Here is a 24,736-nt window from a genome sequence, read left to right as displayed (position 1 = left end):
GCTGTAGTTTGTCAAAGCTGTCTTTGAGCTATTTTTCTGTAACTATAACGCCATTAAAACGGGTAGGATGAAACAAATCCTTCACCATTTTGCGTTGAGAACGAGCATGCCAACCTGATGAAGTCGAGGGCTATAAAAACGGCCACCGCTGGTACAGGTATGGCACAGCCTAAATATAAGCTCTCACCGCAAGCCGTAGTTGCAGCTCATATTCTAGAAACCCATGTTTATAGACTAGGAAAGGGATTAACTTCACTATTAGAATCCCTGGAAATGTTTCCTCCAATATTTTTGCACCCATTTGTCTGGCAGTAAAAGCAGAAAATCACCGCCGTTTGTGAACAGGCGCTGCGGTTATGACTCTCTCGGTCCTGTTTGAGCCTCACTCGGGCTTGTGTTTCACAGCCCATGAATGAAATTACATGATGCAGAAACTCTAGGGGGCCAGACTGGAGACTCCACTCACTCAGCGGTGACTGGGGCGGCGAAATAACTCTCCTGGTCTGCCTTTTCTAGCAGGATTCTCTGCCATCTTGCTGAAATGACAAGTGGCTGCTTTTGAGAGCCTCGTGCTCTCTCTCTCTCTCTCTCCTCCAGCCTTTAGTGTCTCTTTAAATGTTTTCTCAGATGGTTCACTCCTCATCTTGAGCACACATTTATTCCCACCCCCCAACAACCTCTGATTAATCAAGTATGACTCGTCGAGGAAAATATGCAACTCGGTGGTTTTGATGCCTTAGTTTGTGTCAGAGTCCAAATATGGAATGTTTACGGCTAAATATTAAGTCTGGACTTCACGGTGGGGGTGTGTGAGTGTCATCACTTTGGAGTGTTAACCGTAAATGATGGCACTGTAATCTTACATTGGAGTTGCTTGGGCTAGTACCTCACAACGCTCCATGAATTTCACTTTTTTACATATTGTGGGAAAGAAAAGCCAACTCGAGATTCAAGTTCCAAAGGCAGAGTTCATTTGGGGAGACACCCGGCTTGTGTGCTGCATGTCATTTGCATTCCCTTAAGCAGGGGTTACCGTAAGCTTCAACCCGCATCACCTGGCTATAGTGTCACTTCGCTGTTGTCGTGTCTCCCGAGGAAACCGCTAGACGAGCTTTCACAGCTGACTGAGCTGTTTGTCCAGCTCCTACACAAGAGAGGAAAAGTCAACACGCAGAGGAAAAACTGCACTCCCCTCATCACAAGAACAAGAGTCATCCAGCTGGAACCGGAGGAGGAACGCTCGCCCGCAAACACATGATTCGCTTTAGTCAATTAGCCTGTTCGCTCAACAAAGCTTTTTATACCTCCGAGAAAATATCCAGCCTTTGTGCACTTCATTCCAGAGGTTAATCTGTAAATCGTAAACAAGCGTGTCTTGAAGGAGAAGAGCAATAACCTTGCAAAGGAATGAGGCATGTCAGGAGGAAGTGATCAAGGAGCTGAAGGGGTTTCAGCAAAGATCCAGCAGCACCTGAGAATAATTATAGTCATAAAATTAATATTCAAGCAAATGAGTAAGAACACAAACCTGTTTCTTCTTTCCTTTCCTTTGCCACATAACATTCACTGTGCTCCCTGCATATAATGCACTGGTGCAGAAGCCATTGTGGGAGAGTGTAGCCCGGCTTCATTTTTCATAGCTTCAGTTTGTAATATATGGTCACATGCAGACAATCAAGAAATTACTGTTTTGAAAAGAGGATATCTAGAAGGGTGTACTCAATGAATGTGTGTGTGCCTGTTTAAAACATGGCTGTTCAGAACAGTGTGATTGTGGCTTGCGGCTTTCTCAAGAACCACTCGTCCAAACAACATGAGCGAGTGAGTAACTGATGTTATTAGTCACAGGAAACCAAAAACGCAAGAATGATTAAAATTAGGTTTAAAACATAAATAAAATTAGGGATGATTTGGTTCTAAAAATTTGAATTTTTTCACCAGCCCTCATGATTTTTACACCCTACAAAGACTTTGAATTAGGTTTAAGTGAGTATAAGGTTCTGGCTCTTAGCTTTAATGGTAAAACTGTAGGGGTAAGAGGTTTGGGAACTCATATTTGTAACATGTATATGTATATATAATGCCTCCCTCCATTTACATATATAGTGGAGCAGGTAGTAGTTACTCTAGGGGAAACACTGGCAACAGAGAGCAACTTTTAGCCAAAATATAAGCATTGCTCATCCAAACAACCTAAAACTTGGCGCTGCATGGCGCTGTGATGTTGGGTCCCCAACATCACACTTGTCAAGTCTAAAGCAGATCCAATAAGCAGTTGTCAAAACAGGCAAAGAACAGATGGACAGATGAACCGAGATTTCTGAAGTTATTAGTAAGATAAACTTTGTCACAATCTTTTTGAGAAGTACAGAATACAGAAGTTTGTGCTCTTTGTTCGGCTTTTTAGGATTTGTTGGTGTAAAACATGGACTGCTTGCTTGTAGATCCACTGGAGTCTTGTTTCTTTAGATAATCTTAAAGATCTGATTAAAAGGTTAAACAAAGAATATACATTGACTTGGGTTTTGGCAAATGAAAAATAGGGCTGAAAGCGTTTTGATGACTGGAAAGAGCCAACTTGTTAACATGTTCATTTCTGTTCCCTTTTTCGTTTTTTTTAAAGGTGCAACATTTCTGCTGTGAAAGATTGCACAAAGTTGTACACTGATTAGCAAGTGTGACATCACTCTCCTGTCAAGCGTGGACAAAGATTGTGTTGAAGCACTGAAAGGAGCTTTGTACACTGTAAAACAAGAAGGCACAAAGGAGGGGATAGTGTATGTCTGGTCACCGTAGAGAAGGCTTGAGAAAACATTCCTGCACAGGTTCCCATCTGGAAAAAGACTGCAGAACCATATTGGCGAAAGAAAATATGAAGGAGACAAAGAAGGGAGTGGAATTAAAACTCTTCCAGTTCCAGCTGGTCAATTCAAAAGCTGCGTTTCTTCGGGGCTGTCTGCTGGGCACCCGGCTATGCTGTATTGCTCTAAGGGGCAGATCCCCTCCGGTTCCGCTTATCTAAGCACATCCAGCCTGGTCCAGTTTTTGACCCGCTGCTCACTTTCAGGCCTGATGTTTCCTCCTTTGAGCTGGATGTGTGGTCCATTGTGAGTGTGGTTAAAGAACTGGCAGCACAGAGACCACCAAAGTGATAGAAAAGCCTTATGGCTTGTGTCAGCAGGCCTGCACCTAAAACCAAATGTGACAATATTGAACATTGTCCTCTGTCTTCCTCTTCGCCTTAATATGCGGGTTTCCACTAGTGCTGGATAAACTGAAAGGTGCACTTAACAGTTTTTCTGTTTTTTCAGTCAGCATTTATTAGCAAAAAATATCTACCTCGATTATGCTTCGTATGTTCTGGTCAGATATCGTATATCATGTGTAAGTACAACCAAAAAACACCCAAAACAAATCTTGTTACTCTCTCCAGCTAATGGGGACCCGTCATGATTTCATGAATGTAATCCAGTGTATCTGATACCACGCTGTAGTTTGGGATTTTGAGAGCACCACTAAAAGTCACATGTGTAAACATTGAGTCTTCGGTTCTTGTCGTGACCTGCTGAAGACAGACTAATGACCACTGCAGCAATGAACTTTTCCAAACATCGCCCTGCAGAGGGGAATGTGAGAACACAAATCTCAGATGCAATGCGATCCGACATTAGCTTGTCTTTAACCTACCAGCCCCCTGAGACAAAGTCTGTTACTGGATATCTGATAGTACCAATCCGCAATTAGTGCAGCTAATATTCCAGTGCATTTACTGCTTGGGAGTGGCTATCAGGCAAGCTGCCTCCTGCACACTCTATACAGTCAGCTCCCTCGCCTCAACCACAAAGTGGACGATTGCTGTTTGCTACAGAGCTACAACAACTGTGGGAAATTATACTGCCCTGGATTTTCAAGGTTTGGAAATAGGAAAGTTCAGTTGTCCAAGCTTCTTGAAGGACATTCAAAGCTCTTCTTTGGATATTTGCTGCTATTTGTTCTGTTCTGTGTCAAGATAATCCCACGCTGCGTCAATAATGTTGCGGTCGGGGTTCTGTAAACGCCAATCCATGACTGATTGTGTTCCATTGTTCGTTTTTGTATCCAGATATGCTTTTACTGCATTGGCAGTGTCTTTGGGATTGTTGCCATGTGGAAAAATGAAAACATTGCCAATTAGACATGTTCCAGATGGTGTTTCATGTTTGATTAAAATCTGACAGTACTTTTCTGAGTTCAAAATTCCATCGGTTTTGGCAAGACATTACCACTGAAGTGCAGCCCCAAACCATGATAGAGCCTCCACCATGTTTTAAATGCTATTGTAGCTCTGTTATACTCCTTCGCCGGACATGTGCCATATATATTGAGGACAACTTGAAATAATTGGATTTACTTGGGCCTACAACTTATTTTTTTATACTCCTCCCAGAATGTCCCAGAATGGAAATAACATTGACAGGCATAAAGCAGTATTTGTGCACCAACAAACTGTGATGTCTTTGGCAAAGAAATGGGGAAATGAGTTTTTGCGACAGTGTGCTAGTAACAAAGATCCAACTTAAAACTGGTTCTTTGCTAAGTTGTCTGTTATATGTAGACACAATACTGGTTCATCTATTATGCTTTAATGATTCATTGGTCAGTGTTAGGTGGCTTAAATAATTTCACTGAAAATTGTCAGGTGCAATGGCTGGACTGAAAATGAGGAAAAAAGCAGCCAATGCCCACAGAAAAGAGGTCTTGACAAAGCCTGGAGAACTATTGCTCAAGACCCCTTAAAATATGAAGAAAGTCTGGCTCCTTAGCAAGGCAAAGGCAAAGCAAAATGTAAATAAATGAGGGCTGGCTTAAGACTTTTTCAGAGCACTTAATGTAAGGGTTATTGTTTATTATTTCCCGTATTTTATGGGAAGATTGCACCACACTGGCCAGGTCTACAAATCATGTCATCTGCATATTCATTTGTTTTCATATTGCACCCCTAGTGATCGAAGATTTAACTTGGTTCATTGAAGCCACACTAGAGAATATTAAAAAGTCATTAAAGTAAAGCCATCTTATTGTAAATCAAAGTTGAAACTGCAGGAAAGTAGTTCATCCTTGCTAATGGAAACATTGTAGATAATCTATGACATATCATGTTTAATTCCTACGCCTGAAGCCATCCATACCTGATTTCCATAATAATGTCCATGCTTGTACTTTTTGGTGGTTATTGGATCTTAATATGTCAGCAGTGTACTTGGCAAGGTTACTCTCATGCTCTGTTACAGATCCACAGCCATATTCATTTTCCTCCAGCACACATGCTGACTCATCCAGCCTCCACAGCTCTGGATGGGAGCAGCTGGGAGGCTCACATGTCCCAAACACATTATTAATGTGTACAAGCAGAGCAAAACTCACATTGCCAATGGAGATCTCAGTTATCACTGTGTCCATATCCTTGATGTATCAGCTGGATCTCTTTATAGTTTTGAGTAATGGCCCTGAGACTAATGGATGTTGTTGTGGGGGGGGGATCAAGTTCTGTTGCCTATCTAAACATCAGATTTCATACTAGATATGCTGCAGTCTGTTCATATTTCATCAGTTTGATGTCAGCTGTTCTTGATAAGTTCATGTGATATCAGGATCTGGAATTTGCATTTTTGGAAAAGAAGCAGCTTGGCAGGGAGTTTAAGGCGCTTCATTTTTACAAGATTCTTTAAAGAGATCTGTTTTCAGAACTTCAGCCCAAGTTTTTCACTCCAGTTTATTTACTAGCAGCATCGCTTTGTTTTCAGCACCGCAACAACCCCTTTAAAATTATTTAACTTTCAGACTGAAGCTTTGCCAGTCCAGTAATCCCAACCTCAGACTCAGGCTTATCTCACGTATTTCTTGAAATTGTTCTCATAGGACGCTAAAGCAAAACGGGATAATCAAAGGAAATTTTGGGTTGTTAGTAGGTGCAGAATGTGTGTGTCACCCTCCATGCTCTGCATAATCGAGACATCAGTCTCAGATTCTCAGAGACCGCAGTGATGACACGGGCCCATATGCTCCCATATGTGCCTCTGTGTGCTTTTTGTCCACAGAACGAGTGTCATTCCTCACATTCCTGAGCGGAGTCTCTGTTCTCTCGGGATGACCTTCAACTTATCTCTCCATCAGAGCATGTCGAGGAGGGAGAGAGTAGTGGGGACAAAAGAGGGGGTGGAGTGGTGGTATCTCATACACACAAACTAGCCTAGCCTGTCGGTGAGCTCAGGAGACTCACAGGACTGGCTCAGTGTTGTTTCACTGGTCCGTTTGTGTGTCTGTTACTGCTGTGCTTTCAGTCATGTGTGTGTGTTCCTGTCTTTCCATATCTTTGAGAGCCAGTTTGAGCTTTAGTCCTGTTTTTTTGAGTTGGAGTTTTATGAAGTGAAGTCATTTTAGCCGGTTCCCACTCCCAACATTTTCCTATTTTAGAACTAATCCTTTGGTTCAGGACTTCATTTACATGCAGTTTTACCACAGAAATGGAAATGAACTCGATAAGTATTGTTTTCAAGCGTACATTTAACAGCTTTCAAGGTTAATGTCAACCCCCGACGAGCAAGCTCTTGCATCATGATGAAAACTTGAGGTTCCAGTTGGGTTGAGGTGGCTCCTGTGGACAACGATCCCATCTTTAATTTGGTTTCTCTGGTCGCCCCGGGCTTTCCCGCACTGGAAGCTCGCTGGAGAACTCTGTACTGGCTGGCAAGATCGTCTCCATAGTAACAGCTCCGTCCCCGTCCATTAGAAGAGGGGTCCTGACAATTGCTTCATCTGTAATTGTAGATCAGAGCCGGTGGTTTAAGCAGCTCTGAGACTCTCAAACACGTCTGACTGAATAGGAAACAGCCGAGGCATCTCTCCTCCAACCCCTCAACTTCGGGCTTCCACTTCTCTACTCAAAATGTCAACTTCACTTTATTAAGCCATTTCAGCCGCACAGGATCCAAGAACAGCACTAAATCTGTCATTTGTCTGCAGAGCATGCCAAGAAAGCACTGAGCTTGCTTTGCTAGATTATTACCCTCCTTAAAGGTAATGGAGTCATTTCGAGGATGTTAATCGAGGTAGGGAGTCTACTGCTGGTGGCCCTGACTATAAGGTTTGATTGGCTAATCTGATCTGGTAGCTATCTCAACACATGCTAGCAAATATTATCTGCTTGTATTTTTTTTTTCTTGGCCTCACCAGATATCTCGAGAAAAACTCCAGCTGGATTATCCCGACTCAATCAGAATAAAACATTCTGGCAAAACCGTGGCTAACGTTTTAAGCTGCAAGCTCACTAGCTCTTTGACTGTGAGGATGGAAATTCCACTTTGTTTCCTGCTCAGTCAGACCAGCCTTTGGTCTGAGAGAGTCTTATTAATGGAATTCAATTGAATGTTTAGATGGCTATTGATTGACTCCCACAAGATGAATTCTAATAGCTTTATTGATGAGAGTGCCTTCTCATCCAGTGCTACTGGCAGGTCAGATTTGTCATTTACCCAGTGAAATGCCACAAGCTTTACAAAGTGAATCTGTATAGACATCCAGGATTCACAGACGATATGTCCTACTGACTTTGGTCACCCCCAGAATTTGATGAGTTGTAGTAACTTTTGTTCCCTGCAGGGGAAAGGGAGTAACCGAAAATAGCTTTATCAGCTCACCTATGCCTCCTCTGTCTAAATACAAGCTTATAGAACCACAGGCATGGCAATGTCATGAAATTAATACAAAAATAATGGCACATTGTGAAACTATTAGGATGATCAACATGAACCTGGATGAATCAATAAGTTTCATTATAAATGAATCAGCATTGAATATCTTGTTAAAATGCAATGTTCTGATTGGAAATCTTGGGTTTCCTGTGGCATCTTGTTACTTTTGACACATAAAACTATCATAATTAGAATTATAAATTGATTCGATTTGTGGCCGTGGCAACCCTGTGATGGCAGTAAACATGACAAAGGATGCTGACCCAGCCTCCAAACATCGAAACCCGACTAGGCAGCTGTGGGATACGTGATAATAAGCAATAACCACAGAGGTGCAAGCCCTGCTACCCGCAGGACCCAAAGGCTTATCAATATCAAACCACAACTCGTTACCGGAGATGTGCTGACCTACACACTTACTAAGCAGTTGTTGTTTTTTTAAATTGTGTAACTCAGTTGTGTTTCCACACTGCAGACATTTTTTCCGAAGATGTTTTAACATTCACCAAATTGGAGCATAATCGCTACCACGCAATGAAAAGTTAGTTAAGCTGTGAAGCAGGGGTATCAGGTACTGCTTAGCCTTGTGTTCTTGTTGTTTTTCACACCACTACTCTGACTGGCAGATTGAATTACTTCACCCTCCCAGCAACAGCGTGCCTGGAAAAATAAGGTTCCCTCAGAACAATTTTGCTGTTATGAGTTCATATTTCATTTATGTAGGGGATAAGAGCAGTTCAGTGGGGAGCGGTGTAATAAAAGAGGAACGCTGTACACTCATTATGCTGTACACATCATTAGCTGTGTGGATGGAGTTTTTCAGTGAAATTCCGAATTTAAGTAGAGTTGCTGCTTACATTCAGCAATGCAAATGACAGGAGAGATCACAGCATTACTTATTCTGCACATTAATTTTACATGTGCAACTGTCTATTCCTGCTCGTGTGTGTGTGTGTGTTGTGTGTGTGGGCCTGAGTGAAGCCCTGTAGACTTTACACATCACCCCCTCTTATGGCCCCTGTAATGCCTGATAGCCAAACGCTACAGGGCTAATTGGAGACTGTGCGTTTGTGTGCTTGGCTAGAGCCAAGGTTGCAGGGTGTCATAACCTAGCTAATCAACATCAACTGCTTGCAAATTACCCACACATGCTGCCTGGTTAATGTAGGTTGTGGGCCTGAGCTTAGTGCCGGAGATGTAGACTGACTGACTGACTAATGTGTGTTCTGCAGGGTGGGACTGTATTTCGTTATCTGTCTTTTCTTTCTTTTTCTTTTCTTTTAAACTCTAGGGTTAAACTTAATTTCTGATTTGCTGTTCAGTTATGAGCCAACCGGAACTCTGACAATCCCTGGTGTCAAGACAAACATCCTGGAGAAGCAGCAGTCAGTTGGGCTCCAAAGTTGGTTGTTTTAAAGAACAGGGCTTTAGTTTTCTTTGTTTCTTTCTGTTTTTAAGTAAAACAAATTTGTAAAGTAAAACAAGTTTTTATTCATATCTTACATCTTCATCTTTAAAAAAGAAAAAAGGTATTTGTGTGTTTTTTATAATGCTTGATTGTTATAAAACTCATACTTCATTGTATGAGAGCTTATTTACAAAGCGCCAGTCTCCAAAAAAGACAGCCTCAAACACAGTTTCATAAACACCAGCTAACAGCAACTAACACAGACTTAAAAGCAGCAAAAGCAGCAGCTCTTACTGAGAGGAAAATTCAACATATCCTCAGCAGCTCACCTCAGCACCATAGCCTTCAGTCAGAAAGAGCCTCTTTGACTCCTTAAGCTGTACTGGACTCTTTCACAAAGTTTTACAGTCTATTTTCAGAGTAAATAAACATAGACGTTTCTCACCCGTTATTGACAGCTGAGGTCAACAGTGGACTGACAGCCTTCAACAGACAGGAAAAAAAACTCTGGTGCAGATCTGATGCAAAGAGTAGCAGAAACATGCCGGCCAGGCATGGCCGTTAGCGGTACAGTCTAAAACAAAAGGTTTTCAGTTCTCTCATGGGTGACTAAAGCAAGTTTGTCCTGTAGGAACCACCATAGAAAAAATAACTCATTTGACTGCAATCTGAGATCCAGCGGTAAAAACTTTACACACTGTAACTTGAACTGATTTATGTATCGTCTTTGATTTCCTTTTTTTTTAATGTCACTTCTTTGACATGCCTTCTAAATCTTTGTGTTTCCTTGTAGATGAAAATTGCTAAACAAATAAACATTCCTCGCCTCAATAAACTAGAGTGAAAGATAATTATTGGCTGATAGATTTCTTTCCTCTGAAAATCAGTGCGTCCTTCATTCTGCCGCAGTGCGGATGAAAACACTTTTCTGCTGCTCTCAGTAGCATAGCAGAACTGCCATTTAACATTATGCACACATGAGTCCCAGTTCACATCACACATTTGTCGAAACCATGAACAAATAGTAGCTCAGAGCTCTCCGGGTAGCGCTGTGCCTAGTGAAATTTGCCCAGATGGCTACTTCACTATCACCAGAAGAATTTGACTTGGAGTCGAGTCTGCACTCATGTTCCAAACCAAGCTCAGCGTGGATTTCGGCACGCTTTGCACTGCTGCTAGCTACCAATCATGGCAGGGAGAGGTTTGTCGTATGAGGCACAATGCTGAGTGGTGGTGGACCTACTGAAAACCACACAGTCCCCAGGCTGCTGCTCCACCGCTCTCCTAATTAGCTCCTCGTAGCTTCAGTCATGATTTAGGTCCGGACCAAAAATCCCCCTGTTCCCCCTCTGGAGACCATAAATCTGCTTAAAACCGGCCCAGTCAGAGCACGGGCAGCTCGCCGAGATCCGTGCACTGTAGCTGTGTTCACGTCCACACAGATGAACCTTTCTAATTTCATTAGCAGACTGCATATAAAGCCTCAGTTTTCCCCCTCCGTTTGCCCATCCCGCTGGACTCAACATGCAGTGAATTATTGCATCTTCTCGGGAGCTGATTTAGAGGGCTTCTGCTTTACGTACTGTAGCAGGCAGCCATGTTAAACTTGGCAGTAAAGGCCTGCGCTGAGCTGCGCTGGGCTCAGGGAATGGCTGACTGAGTTAAAGCTTGCCTCAGCATCCAGCTGGAGCTGAGCTCATCCCCTTGGTCTGACTCAGGTCTGAGTAAAGAAGCAGATGATGTGTTTGTGTGTGCGTGCATGTGTGGGACTACACTAGGCAGAGGTGTATTTACAGACATTGTTAATAGCTCGCTGCCCCGTGTGGTCACATTGTTGAAGTTAGGCATCATCAGTCGGATTAGGGAGAGCGATTGTTAGCAATGACCTAAATCTCTTTCTAGTGTTTCTCCAGCCGTCCCTTCAAATTATGCTCGTTACAACAAACATAAAACCAGCACACTTTGCTGCTTTATACAAATCTGGACTCTCAGAGTGTCAGTGAAGGATTTTGAAACACGACTATAAGAAAAAAAAAATGATGGGCTCCTACTTTAAAGTACAATTTTCCTCTGAAGTTAAAACCATCCTGTTTGAAACTTGGAACATTTTCACATCTGCCTAAGCCCGATATTCATTCCACCAACTCCTGGGTGAAATATCAAGCTCTGTGTTGTTGCTGAGGGTGGCGGGGTGGATGGTGGGTTTGTCTGGACTGTTGCATGCTGCAAGAGAGTCTAAATATGACTAAAAAGCCCCACACAGTTACAGAGTTTGGCGATAATTCTCTGAGGGCTTCTCACCTTTCACGTTACACACGGCCATTTGATCCACTGTTGATGTAAAAATATTGATTAGTGCAGCTTCGTGTTTGGTATGCCTGCTCTAGTTGGCAGTCATCCTGGCTGCGGGACTGAATGCACTTCTTTTATTTGTTTTTTTTATTAAGCTAATCTTCAAAAAAACAAAATACAAGATGATGTGTGAAAAACAAGCACTCAGGGCTCAAAACAGCAATTTAGAGAATGATAGCCTAACACCAGCACCTGTAGTCCCTGGACATTGAGTGGTATCTATCTAAACATTAGCCACTTTGGAAAGCTCTCTCATTTAAAGCGTCTGTGATCTTTGAAAGGCGGCTTAAAGCAGTTAAAGTGTCACATTATCACGAGGCATGGAAGCTTGTTCCGTTTTTGGTCGAGGCCTTTTGGTTGGGGGAACGACACAGAATTTGCCCCCACCCACCAACAGGTGCGGCTGCTATTCTCAGCGTGCTCTCGCTCCATCGTGACCAGCCTTGCATGTTACTGCAGAGCACCCTATCAGGCCCTGGGTGCGGTTTCGCCGCCGTCAAGACATCAGCTTTATCTCCCTCGGATCCTGAAGTTACATGTCTGCGGCTGGTTCGCACGCTCTGAGGCGAGCACCGATACTTCACGTCGAACGAGTAGCTGTATATCAGCCTTTAATTTGGCACGAGAGAAACTGATCTGCGTTTAATGCCACGCTTGGACGGCACAGAGTGTCAAAGCAATCAGCATTGATGGAAACTAATAGCACTGATGAGCACGCAGCCATGTAACTTCATCCTCCAGCCTGCACATGCCTTCGTGTGGATTTACGCTGATAACTACCTGCATAAACTAGTGCTGAGTGCATAAAAAACACATATCCAAGAGGCTGTGCAACGGCTCATAAACGGTCTTTATTAATAGGCAGGTCTTTCAGGTATTTGCAGTGTAATTGGGCTGGAGCAACCAGGAGGTATTCTGGGTAGTGTTGCCTCCTAAAACACTAGCTTGCTGTTCGCCCCGTAGAGCAGACATATAAACTTTCTTCTCTACCTCCCAGCTATATGTTTATCCTGGATTAGGTCATTTGTATCCTTACACCTCGGAGGCCCGCTTTTAGCGGCGTGGCTCAAAGTGAGAGAGGCCTCTGTCTAAGCGTTTGAAGTGTTTCTCTCTTCCACGCCGCCTTCCAGTTGGAGTCGCGGCGTGTGGTTGCTCTCTCCCATCACGGCTCAGGTTCTGCTTGCGTTGCTTGTTTATGTGTTCCTCATGAGCGGCGTGCTGCCCGCACATTCAAACATCTTCCGTGTGACACGGGGTTTTAATTATGAAAAGTCGTAGCTGTCATTTTTTTCTTCTTCCTCCTCTTCCAAACAGAGTGTGTGCCTCTCTGCCTCCATTCATTCCTGTGTGGGTGTGGGTGTGTGTGTGTGTGTGTGTGTGGGTGGGTGTGTGTGTGTGTGGGGTTTACTTTTAAAGGTCCACATTCATCCAGACAGGCTCAGTGGTGGCCAGGAGCTGGCCAAGTGCACAACAGAGTGCCTGTTGTGTGATAGGTCTGAAGCTGCGTCAGCTCCTTTGGGGAGAGACGTTAAAAAATGGCCTCTGTCAAGACTCCAATTTCTCTCTGCAAGAATTAGTCCACCCCAAAGCCCGGAGTGCGATGATACCAAGTCGATCACAGTGGGTCTGAGTGACGTTTGCACAGATTTGGCCCAACAGCCTCGAGCAAAGTAGCAATGTTTGTTTATTAAGTGCTTTGGTCAGCTATTAAAAACTTCCCATTGTAGCCAAAATCCCTCCCTACCTACTCTTCCTCCTTACAGACAAAAGAAGGTGCATAGCTCGTTACACTTGCGGTCATGCAGTGCTGGTCATTACTGCCATCGATTAGGTTGTGACAGCATTTAATTTTTTATTTCAAGTTTTTAAAGAAGCCAAAAAGCTGCTGCAGCTCTCACCCGTATGCGCCATCGATCACTGCTTCTCCCTTGCGTTGGCGAGACTGATTTCTCACAGCAGAGTTGTTTGTCGTCTCTACTTACTGTGTTGTCCAAAAAAAATGCAACATGAAAAAAATGAATAAATGTAATTATGTAATTATTACACAGGAAAAATGTTGTCGAAATGAGATGTTTTAATCAGGTGGATTTTACTTGGATTAAAGAACCGACGCGACAGTCTTACCATAATTGCCTTGAAGTAGAGGTACATACCCACTCTCTAATTCACTGGGAGAACGACACAGTGAAAACAGTGCACTGTAGCAAACACACTGGTTTAAATATCCACCGTTTTTGGCTGGAGTACAAGTTGAGAGAGTGCAGAATCGTCCATATAGGTACACTCGGCTCATCTCGTCCAGGAAGTAGCATTTGTTTTTTGGCTGACCTAAATAAAGTAGGGCGAGATTTAATATCTTTTCTGTTCTGCATCTCCTTTTGCCTGAGGAAACATCACATCATTTTATCTAAACTGTCTGGCAACGTGCCGCTGTGTCAGTCTGCCGCAGCTCTATCTTAATTTGGTCAGATTGCTCTTAAGATGGCCGGGGAAGGGAAAGCGGCAGGGGGAGACGGATGGACAAAGGCAAGAGGAAAATAAACACGGGAGGAAAAGTAAGCAAGCCGTCTGTGCTACTTTTCCATTTCGAAGGCCAAGGGAAGATATGAGCCCTCTGCGAGAAAGTTACAAAACAAAACAAGTGAAAAGAGCTGCCTTTAGAGAGTTGGGGCAGGGGAGGGGGATTAAAAATAAAATTCCACCAAACTGCAAACTTATTCGAGTCAAGTGACATTTTCTTAATACAACTGAAGTCGTTTGGCTTCCTCTGCCTGGTTTCAAGCTCCCTAGGTGCCAGAGAATCCCTGAAATACGTGGCGAGGGAATTATTTGACCTTTTCGCAAAGATTTACAAAGTAAGAGGGAGTGAATGTCAAAATAATAACTCTGAGAAACACTGTCGCAGTTCATACCGCGTGCATATTTCCCACAAACTTATGCATTATTCAGAAAAAATGTCGCCTCGCCGTTTAATCAGATCGAGATCAAATGCACGCAAATGCAGTCGACACGTCGTACACCGTGCCTCCAAATTTTCCATCTTTTTGTTGCTGTTTTTATGAGTAGTAGCTTTTTTTTCTCCTCCTCCTCCATCACCCCCACCAGGTCCCTCTAGGTTTGAGTTGTATTACGTCTCCCAAATGCACAGCTCTCTGTGATGGCATAACTCTTCATGATGGCTGGATTTGGGTAAAGCTGCTGTCAGAACGGGATATCTTGCTAATGTGTTGAGCAGGCCCAGTCCTGGCACAATAGAGAGCGAGCAGGAGGGAGAAAGGGACAGGAAAAAGAAGGAGAACACAACAAAAAAGGAGACTTGAGACCCAGTGGGAAAGTCTTTACTGGGTTCAGCATTAGAGGAGGGTGGAAGATGAATCTGTCGGGTGATGTCTGTGATTTGATCTCAGTCGATCATTTTAGGACAGTATGGCTTTTTCATCTCCCTCCTTCTCCAACTCTTCTTTTTTCCCCCAGCTCCCCTCCTCTCTCACTTTCTCTCTCTGTGAGCAAGCAAGCTGGCCTGACAGCCATGCACAGCTGCACCTACAGCTGTGCGTCGGTCCACAGCAGACCCTGCTCTTTATCAGCCTGATTGGTCACATCTGGCGTCATTACTTCCACCTTTGTGCTGTCCGGTGGGGAGCAGGGAAAGGGGAGTTAGGGTTAGACCCACACAGGGGCATGGCACTGGATGTAAGGCTTTAGCTAAAAGCAACATGGCTCTGATTGTGTTTGCTGGCTGGTCCCCCCTTGTTTGTTTTTGCCTTCCGTGCCCTCGAGGATTTTCCAGCAGACTGGGCCACAAGTTTCCTCACACTCACATGCATCTCTTCCTGAGGTCTCATACACACAGTGTGTTTGGGGGGGGAATTGCCAATTTGGTGAAAATAATGCAAAACGTCCTATTAGTCCACAGTAGATACCCGCAGCTGCAGTAGGTAGGACTGGTTAGTGGACATCAGAAGATATTTGGTGTGTGCCAAAATGTTTCTGTAGTATTGAAAACTGCCAAGTGTTAAAGGCTTCAATGAAACAAATGAAAGTTCTGGTCAGAATGTGCTTTAGCTTTTACCTTAATCTAGGCACAAACCCTCTTTAACGAAGAGATAACTTCTTACCCGAATATTACCATCGTTTAGACTTCAGTGAGTATCCACTGGATCTGTAGGATTGTTTCATGTTTTTTATATTTTTAACTGATCCTTTTGTGAGTTCTACTCAAATTCATAATATGCACAAACAGAACGATTGATGTTATGTTTGGACAAACATCCAATATGCTGTTAATGTTGATTAAAAATGACTGGAGCATGGTCATTGGCATTGATATTCACTTAATTCTGAGGTAGGTACAACAAAGAGCGGGGACTATACCTTCTTACACAAACACGTGGCATGAACATGTGTGATACTGGGACAATTTGTCATTCCAGTTCTTTATTTTCTTTATTGGTCTCATGTTGTTTAGACATTTAGCGTTTGAGAAGCTCGGCTTCCATGTGAAACGAACAAAAGGCTTTTGTTATAGAAATCCATCCTTAATCCATTATCTCTTCCCAGTATGAAACTCTTTTTGTTACGTGTTGAATGTAATTGCTGTCAAATTGCAACTAGTATTGCAAAACCTTTTACAGCCTTAATGGTGCATTTTGTGTGTCTGTGTGTTTTGTTTTAATTTTTCTTTATAGTGAGAACGGTTCTTGTGCCGTGGCAGCTCTCTGTGAGCACATTTACATGAAACGTGGTGCAAGACTAACAAAAGCAAGAGACTACTTGTTTTGTTTATGTAGGAAATGACTTTCCTTTGACACTGGCTTCTCGTTCCCCCTCACACGAGTTTCTCCATTTCTAAGAAAACCTCATCATAGCTCACACCCTCTGAGACACAAAAAAGCTTTATTTTCCATCATCTCTCCCCCCCCCACCTCCACTTACAGCTAAACTCGACCCTCGCAGTGAAGTGCCAGCAGCTTGCTGCTACCGCAGAGCGCATTGGAAGTCGATGTCACTGCGAAGCTGCCTAGAAGCAGTAGAAAAACCGAGCCAGTGACAAATAAGATCAAGACAGTTGTGCATGTGCAGAGTAGCGTGTTACATGGAGGCTAAGTAACAAAGGGTTTTTAAGCCTCTGAACGCTCCGTATCCAGAGCTAATTCCCTGCACATGTGCTCTGAGTAGTATCCCTCCAGCTCCCCAGCCGAGCTGTGATGCAGATGCAGATACAAATCACTGAACTGAGCTGACCCCCGTGTGGCATTAAGGATATGCATCAGGGGCTCGTGCCCACCTCTGTGAACGCTGCAAAAGGTGACGCGGAACAGCTAGATCCATCTACACGTCAGCCATCCTAGCTCGGATGACTGTCCTCTTTCCATTTCTGATGTTTAACCCCCCCCTTCACCCCAGAGGAACCAGTTTCCTGCCATGCCTCCAATGCTGAAATCAGATCCCAGCGTCGCTCCGGCCTTGTTTTTCTTGGCAAGAGCTGCAAACAGACACTCTCAGAACCGAGTCTCCCCAACAATTTCAACCCCACCGTCGTTCCCCGGCTCCCTCCCTCCACCTCTGTTCCTCATCTGCAACGTACAAGGAAGCGTGGCCTTATTTATTTATTCATGTATTTATTTTTATCTATCAGCTTTGCCGCCAAACCAGTTTTCACACCTGCGGAGCCTGAGTATTTTGCTGATAATCGCCGAATGCGCTCACGAAGTCTGAACGATTGGGAAAAGTTTGCGACGAGGAGGAGAGATGCTTGACTCGCTTGTTTCTCCAGCCATTTCGGGGCTGTAATTTGAGCCCGGCTCCGTTCAGCCAGCGCATATTTTAATGACATTTAAACGTCTCCAGATGTAATTTGAAATGAGTCCAAACAAATGCCTCGTGATGCTTTAAAGATGATATTTTTCCTCCTTGTAGCAGACCAATGCATCATGTTTTAGAGATAATCTTTACAGTAAATTTGCTCCTTTTTTTTGTTTTCCTGACACCGAAAAACCCCAGAACTTCTCAATGGCTCGTCTTTGTGGAGCAGGGCAGCATTCCACTGAGTTCAGGAGTTTTTTCTCCCCCTCTCTCTTCCCCCTTCCTCCAGTTTTGGACTCTACTATCCCTTCAGGTCCTAGTGAGCACAAACCTGACAAAATGTGAGTGATGCAAAGTCAGTGTATTGTTTTCCAGCGTAGCTCTGCGGCTTGTGGGAACAGGGCTGTAAAGAGGCTTTGAATGACAGAAGCGTGCACTCTGGTCAGTCTGCTCATTGTTGTCTGGTGTTTACATGCCTTTGGCCCTCGCACCACTGCCATGGCCCGGGGCAGTTTAACTGCAAAACCCATGAGTTAGTGCTGTGTTGAAAAGGTGCTCTGTTTCAGGGCCCAGCGGTGTGGAGAGGCGCTGTCTATGTGTGCTTTTCATGGATGGATACACAAGGCTCACGTCCCCCCCCTCCAATTCCCTTCCACCCCTAACTTGTCTGCTTGTGTTTGTTTGGTTATGCATGCTCCAACAACAAACTGGGCTCATCGTGACATTAAACAGTCCCCGTATTTTAGGAAGAAGTCAAACAGGACTGGCTGTTGCGTTTGCAAGTCAGAAAAATTAAAAACAACCCTCCTCCCCCACCGTGCAAGGACACTCAATCCAGAATCAAAGATCGGTGACGGGAGCTTAGTTGTGTCAGGCAAGTCTCCAGCTTCCTTTTGTCTTTTTACCTACAGCAGAGCTCAGAATGAAACCCATATGCCAATCGAACAGGCAGTGTGACTTACCGAATCTCAAAAAAAAACAAAACAGACCTATCTATTCCTCATGCAATGTTTCCCACTCAGATGAGGGTGGGTGTGGTGGGGGAGACAGACAGAGGAGCGGAGGCCCCTGGTCGTCTGCTCCACGTCACCACTCCCCCCGTGCAGCCCGACGGAGTTATCGCACAATAATAGCTTTTTAAACACATAGACAGGCCTTGTAATGTAGCCGCCATGCTCTGACCTCAGTCCCAGCTCATCGTAGCGATCATGTGTACACCCCTCTACTCATTGCACAAGCATACAGCTGTGCACAGCTTTTCTTTTCTTTTTTTATCCTCCTTATTGCCTCGGCTCTCTAATTTGATTTTCAGCTGCTGCTATAGGTCATTGCTGTTTTTTCCCGGTGTAGAGATTTTAAAGGCCTGAGGTATGGAAAAGGAGTGGATGTTAGGTGAGGTGGGTAAGGATGAACCCCCCCTGACAATCCTCCCCCCCTGCACCCACCCACAACCCCTCCACCTGCCTCGGGTCTGCGCGTCTCTCAAGGCCAAATTAAAAGCCTTGGCAACTTGCATTCACGTTCAATTAAAAGCTCCCCCTCTGTGGCCGCGCAGAAACAGCTGCACAGACTCCGTGCTGTCTGTTCCCCTCAGTTGTTGTGGAGAAGGCCACGGCGGCTCTTCTTCCGTCACAATTTTACACCCCCCTGACACACACACACACACACACACACACACACACACACACACACACACACACACACACACACACACACACACACACACACACACACACACAGGCATTAGACACCAAGAGAAAACAGCCAAGATAGCACGGGGCAAAAATCACATCCAAATGTTTACATGAGAGGCGGTGTCCCTGTTTCATCATCCCCTTATCGCGCCAGCAAAATGAGGCACAATTACAGAAACGATAACACGGCCGGGACAAGGAGCAGGAAAGAGAAAGGAAGTGAGTAATAGCTTGTAAACAGATCCTCTCCTGCCGGCGCACTTTTGATGGGAAAAGATGGCGCACCTCAGAGAATGAGACTGTCCGCAATTATGCCTTATTTGCTGATTCGAATATCCGAATATCAGAAGCGCTGATAAGACATCTCACTACGATCACTGCCTCAAGTTGAGAGTGAGTCGCTCATTTCTTTTTAAAAACTTTGTTTTTATTGTTGTCAAAGTAAAAACAATAACAATAAAAAATGAGCCACTGTTTTCCACAAGGTGGAATTTTAGAGTGGAATACATACAGGAGGCTAAGGTTTTGGATTTAGAGGTGGGAACTATTGCGTTGTAACATCAATGCACCGACTTATGAATAGAACTCTTTAATTCCCGAGGTTTGTTTTTCATGCACCCAGTCAAGTTTAATGTTGGGTGGTCATATCTTTCTCAGCAAGAGGTGAGGCGGCGGGGGGACGGCAGTGCGGTCGGCGATGGAACTTCCACAAGTTCCTCGTTGGCTGGCTGGCTGCGAGGGCCGAGGCGTCACGTCTGATCCAGCCTAAATTTAAACCTGTGGACAGACGAGTCTAGCCAGCAGCCAGCCTCATTCCAGCCACTGATCACGGAGAGACAAAGACAGAGAGAGAGAGACGACCTCAGGCCTTTTAAGTTCGTCTTCCCACACCTCTCACTCCCTGCCCTGGTCTCCTTCACCTCCTTCATCTGTTTTTTCTTCTACTTTCTTTAAACTCCTGCTTTGATACGATACCTTACAATATCTCTAACCTCACCGACCCTCTACCAGTGGGTGAGACACTTGTATATATCAGAGTACTTAAAGCATCGCTGAGGTGAAATATAGTGGAACCGACAGGCTTCGCTTGCTATTCAGTCCCTTCTGGACTTTTCTTTTTGCTTTGAAAACTTGTCAGGTTTAATTAATTATTCACAAAATTCTCCAACGGTCACATCTGGCTTCTTTCAGCTACTGACGGATGTGACTCCAAAGCGATTTAATTTGAAGCAAAGCTGTTTTTCTTTGTTGTGATGGGTACAGGGAAATAATGTGATGTTCCCAGTTTAAACTGCACTGGAAGTGGTGTGTTTTTATAGTGTTTAACTCAACAATTGGTTTGTCTGGAACAGAAGTAAATAAAACGAGGAAGAGGCAGAAGTGTTTGACACTGTGCCTGGAGAGCAAATAGACTGGTACACGTTTGGAAAAACTACAAGGGCTGAAAAATGAAGCCAAGTTAGATTTGGTGAAAGCTGCAATTCCTCTGATGACCACTTGGGGCCGGCTCGAGAAGTGAGTCAATCCCCATAAGCTACCATGCTAAAACAGCCAACTTAAAAGTATAAATTAACAGATTTAAGGACTGGTCAAATCAAACTTTGCTCTCTATTGCTAGATTAAGCATTTATAATCACTGTACAGTAAGTGAATATTTTCAGAACCCAAATATTTGTATATTGATGAGCATTAAAATTAGCGGAACAGCTTTACTAGCTGGCAGTTTTGCTGGGGTGTACACTTGCAACCCCTACTGTAATTGCATGCTAGGCTTCCACCTCTGCTAATTTGTGTCACAGAACTAGACCACTTGTTTAATGTTTTTGGCGCTTTGCAACAGTTTGATATGTCCTGTCCAGAAACCAGTGGATAATCTCACAGTTGCTGTTTCTGTCATTCTAAAACAATCTATGATGACATCTAAAGAAAATCCAACAATCAGGCTTTTTAGCTTTTATTCTGCTGGGTAAGTAGACACAAACTTCTTCAGGGTTATAATAATAGCGGTCTGTTGATCTGTTTCATGGTCCCTCATGTGCTTGTGCTGCTTCTCCTTATCGCTTCTCTGAACTCACCGGCTCTTCAAATCATGTAATAGATGGAAGAGTTGAGACAGTCTTGGTGGAGGACTGGAAAATGCTCAGAAAGGCAGATGTTCGCTGAAACAGTGCTTCTATTATGCTACATTTGTCTGCGTGGTTTTATTGCCACGTTGAGAATCAGTCTGCTGCTCATGTTATGATGGAAAAAGGGCTTTGAGTGTATATGCTCGTAGCCTCAAAGGCGAGACATTTGAGCACAGTTTCACATGGTTTGCACTTTAAAGGGCTGAGCTAAGTCGGTGAAGAAGCACCAGTCGGAAGATGAGCAGATCCCCGGAAGCTCCCCTACATGGGCTGCCTTTATAGGTTAAAAGTATCGGTATCAGCGAGTAAATAAGTACTGCACAGCCCTACTTTCCACTCTGGCTCTGTCCACCTTCCTTCCCTCCTTCCTTCTTTTTATCCCTCTGTCTTTCCGTTTATCCTGTTTCTCTCTCGCTCTCTCATTCGCTCTCTCTTGCTTCATTCTTCTCCTCCCTGTAATCAGGGCCCTTTGAAGTGGGCCGAGGAGACGGATTAGAGTGGGACCTGCAGGGTCTTTGACCGGGGGTGAGCCGGGGACGAGTAATTAGACAGGGAATTAAGAGGAAGCCCAGCCCCTTGCTCTGTTTCTCTCATGAATTGTACGCCTGCTGCATTGGAAACCGCCTGCTGTGTTTTTGTGGAATTGTTTTTACCATTTTGCATTCGTAATGTTGAATTAAAGGAGAAAATGGTGGTGTCTTAGCAACATAATTGGTTTTTTTGGCAAAGTGAGTCAACGGAAGAAGCCGTAAACACAGAATTGACATTTTATCGCCCTATAAAATTTGATATTGACCACATGTTCAATCTTTGCTCTCCTTTCAAGTCATGCTCAGGTCTCTCAACAAGTCCTCAGAGACAGCTGCTTACTCTCGCAGCTACTACATCTGCAGTGGCTCGGTTAGTGTCGCAGAGCTTGTTTGCTGAAAAACAAAAAACTAATAATGTCATAATTTCGGCTTCATTACACATGTCATTTCCGGTGGCTGTGGCTCAGGAGGTAGAGCAGGTCGTCTGCTAATCGGAAGGCTGGTGGTTCGGATCCCCAGCTGTTCCAGTCTGCCTGCTCGAGTATCCTTGGGCAAGCAGACTGAACACTGTGTTCATCAGGGTGTGAATATATGTGTGAATGTGTGATACAAAGCTTTGAGTGTTCAAGTAGACTAGAAAACCGCACCACACAGAGCACAAGCCCCGCCTACCTTCTCTTTATGAGAATCAACCAGTTACCCAAAAAACTGGCTTAAAGAGACGTGCACCAGCTGGTTTAGTCCTCTTTTCCACCAGCACCTACCCAGCTCTACTCTACTCTACTCTATTTCAACTGTATACCACCTCAATATGGGTGTGGTCGTTATAGCAAGGTGGACCGAAAGCCATGTATGCAACACAACACAACAATAGAGGACATTAAAGCAACCTGCTACTCGGTCTATAGCTTTTTGTCAGACTTGAGGTTAAAAAAAAAAAAGTTTGTGTGCTGCTCTTTCCCTTGTTGTCGAGTCCCTAGCCCAGGGGTGGGCAATTCCAGGTCCCGAGGGCCGGTGTCCTGCAGGTTTTAATGTCACCTTGGGTCAACACACCTGAATCACATGATTAGTTCGTTACCAGGCCTCTGGAGAACTGCAGGAGCTAATTTAGCCATTTAAATCAGCTGTGTTGGTTCAAGGACACATCTAAAACCTGCAGGGACACTGGCCCTCAGGGCCTGGAATTGCCCACCCCTGCCCTAGCCAGTCAATGGCATGGAGTCTGACGTCACAGTTTTTGGTTTGACTCAGCTCGCTTGAAACATCGGCCGAGTCGGGACTATAAAAGTACCTGGTACCAGATATTACCCCCTAATAGGAAACCCTAAAAACTGAGTAGAGCCAAGCCCAGTCAATGGTAATGGAAAATAGACTTCAGACAGATAAACTCTGCTCAGAGAAAGACTTACAGTACATGGAGTTAGAAGTGAGCGTAGCAGGCAGTCTTTAATGACCTTTAATGTAACTAGAATGGAGGATGTAAGCGATAGGAGCAATATCTGTCCTTTCAAATAGTGCATTACTACCCGTAGAAAACTATTAGTAGTAATTCTCTGTGGATAACAAGAGCAGGAATAGAAGTGATTGAAGTCATAATGTTGGCAGTATCAGTGTAATTGTTGTGGTGCAGTGGTTTTATGACAGTAGTGGTGTCAAAAAGCATTATGGGTAACCATCACTTTAGTAGCAACAATAGTGTTTGACAGCAGTTTTTATTTGTGTTTATTATGCTTCTGTGGCCTGTGGTGACTGCGTGGACAGCTTTGTTGAAGATGAGAGTGGAGAGAGTTGGGGGGGGGGGTTGTGCCCATCACCCCAACCAGCTGAGACCAGGCACTGTATTATTAAACAGAGACCGTCTAGGAGAGCGCCCACGTGGCCAAATATGGACATCCAGTCATCCTCTGTCTCTGTGAGGGGAAAGAGGAATGAACCCAATCCAACTGGCCAACAAGTGACATGAACCCTCTGTGCTAAAGAAATCCACTAAACATGATCTGTCTCTGTCTCTTTTTTTTCTTTCTCTCTGCAGGTAAGAAAGATTTTTCAGTGCTACAGAAACCTTTGTGATCTGCCAAGTAAGTAAAAAAGAAAGCCAACAATTTTAGGTTGTCTATCCTTTCTCCCCTGCCTACTTCCTGACATCCCTTTCCTGGATGCATCTTTATTTGGTGTGTGTGTGTGTGTGTGTGTGTGTGTGTGTGTGTGTGTGAGAGAGTGAGAGAGTGAGAGAGAGAGAGAGTTATCCCCAGGGTACCTATTGTTGTGACAGGCTCTTGACTTGAGCAGCGTTAGAAGATAATGCATAAATTGTGATCTGGGAGCTCTCATTCCTGTAGCCTGTGTCATGCTAATAATGCAGCGCGTCAGTCAAACCTGGCCGCTGATTGCAGGCGTGAGCCGATGCTATCTCTCTCCCTTCTACTACAGTGCAGGCGCCACAAAAGGAGCCACTTACTGTTGGCCGTTCAGCGCCAGGAGGGAGAGTATTGGCTGTGTGATAATAGTGACTTAACCTGTATTGACTCAGTCCTTTGCATAATCCCAGCACTACGAGAGTAAGTTCCGGTCGCAAGTGGCAATTTGAACAGATGAGCGACATTTGGTCACTTCTTCAAAAAGCTAATGGTGAGCATTACTCTAGACGGGGGGTTTCAAACATAGGGCCCAGGGGCCATAATTGGACTGGCAAAGACTCCAATCCGGCTCCACTGGGCGGTCTTGTGAAATGTAAAGGAGGGCGTACATTTTTGGACTTTCAACTGTATTTTTATAACTTTCATTGCTTATTTGTTTACTGATAAAGACCTCCCCATGGCTATTGATACAGCTTCAAAGTAACTAAGTAACACTTTTTTTTTTTTAATCTACTATCGAAATTTATGCCTTTTAAAATAGATCCACAGTGAAGAAATAGGACTCTTTTTGTTAATTGACAAAACGTCCTGTTTTATAATTACAGGAGTAAGCCAACAGACCTTTTTCTGTGATTTTACAAGTTTATTTGTTACAGTTTAAGCTGAAGGAGTCATGCTGACTTCTTTCATTTACTACATCAGCATTTCTTTATCGTGTAGAAAAACTGAGACAT

General features: G+C 44.1%; 1 protein-coding gene across 3 annotated transcripts in view; it reads left to right on the top strand.

Annotated features, from left to right (window-relative positions):
- Window positions 1-24,736, top strand: part of pdzrn3b (PDZ domain containing RING finger 3b) — a 98,809-nt gene that overhangs the window by 27,759 nt on the left and 46,314 nt on the right. The window contains exon 1 of one of the 3 annotated variants that reach the window (XM_082532727.1): window positions 23,708-23,723. The exons of the other annotated variants lie outside the window; for them this stretch is intronic. The gene's annotated coding sequence lies outside the window, so the exon portion shown is untranslated. Of the gene's footprint in view, window positions 1-23,707; window positions 23,724-24,736 lie in introns of those variants that run through there. 3 annotated transcript variants of the gene reach the window in all.

Source organism: Aulonocara stuartgranti (assembly GCF_965226115.1).
Source record: "Aulonocara stuartgranti genome assembly, chromosome: 5".
NCBI classification, from domain to species: domain Eukaryota; kingdom Metazoa; phylum Chordata; class Actinopteri; order Cichliformes; family Cichlidae; genus Aulonocara; species Aulonocara stuartgranti.
Note: the sequence above shows the minus strand (reverse complement) of the source record. Positions and strands in the feature narration are given on the sequence as shown.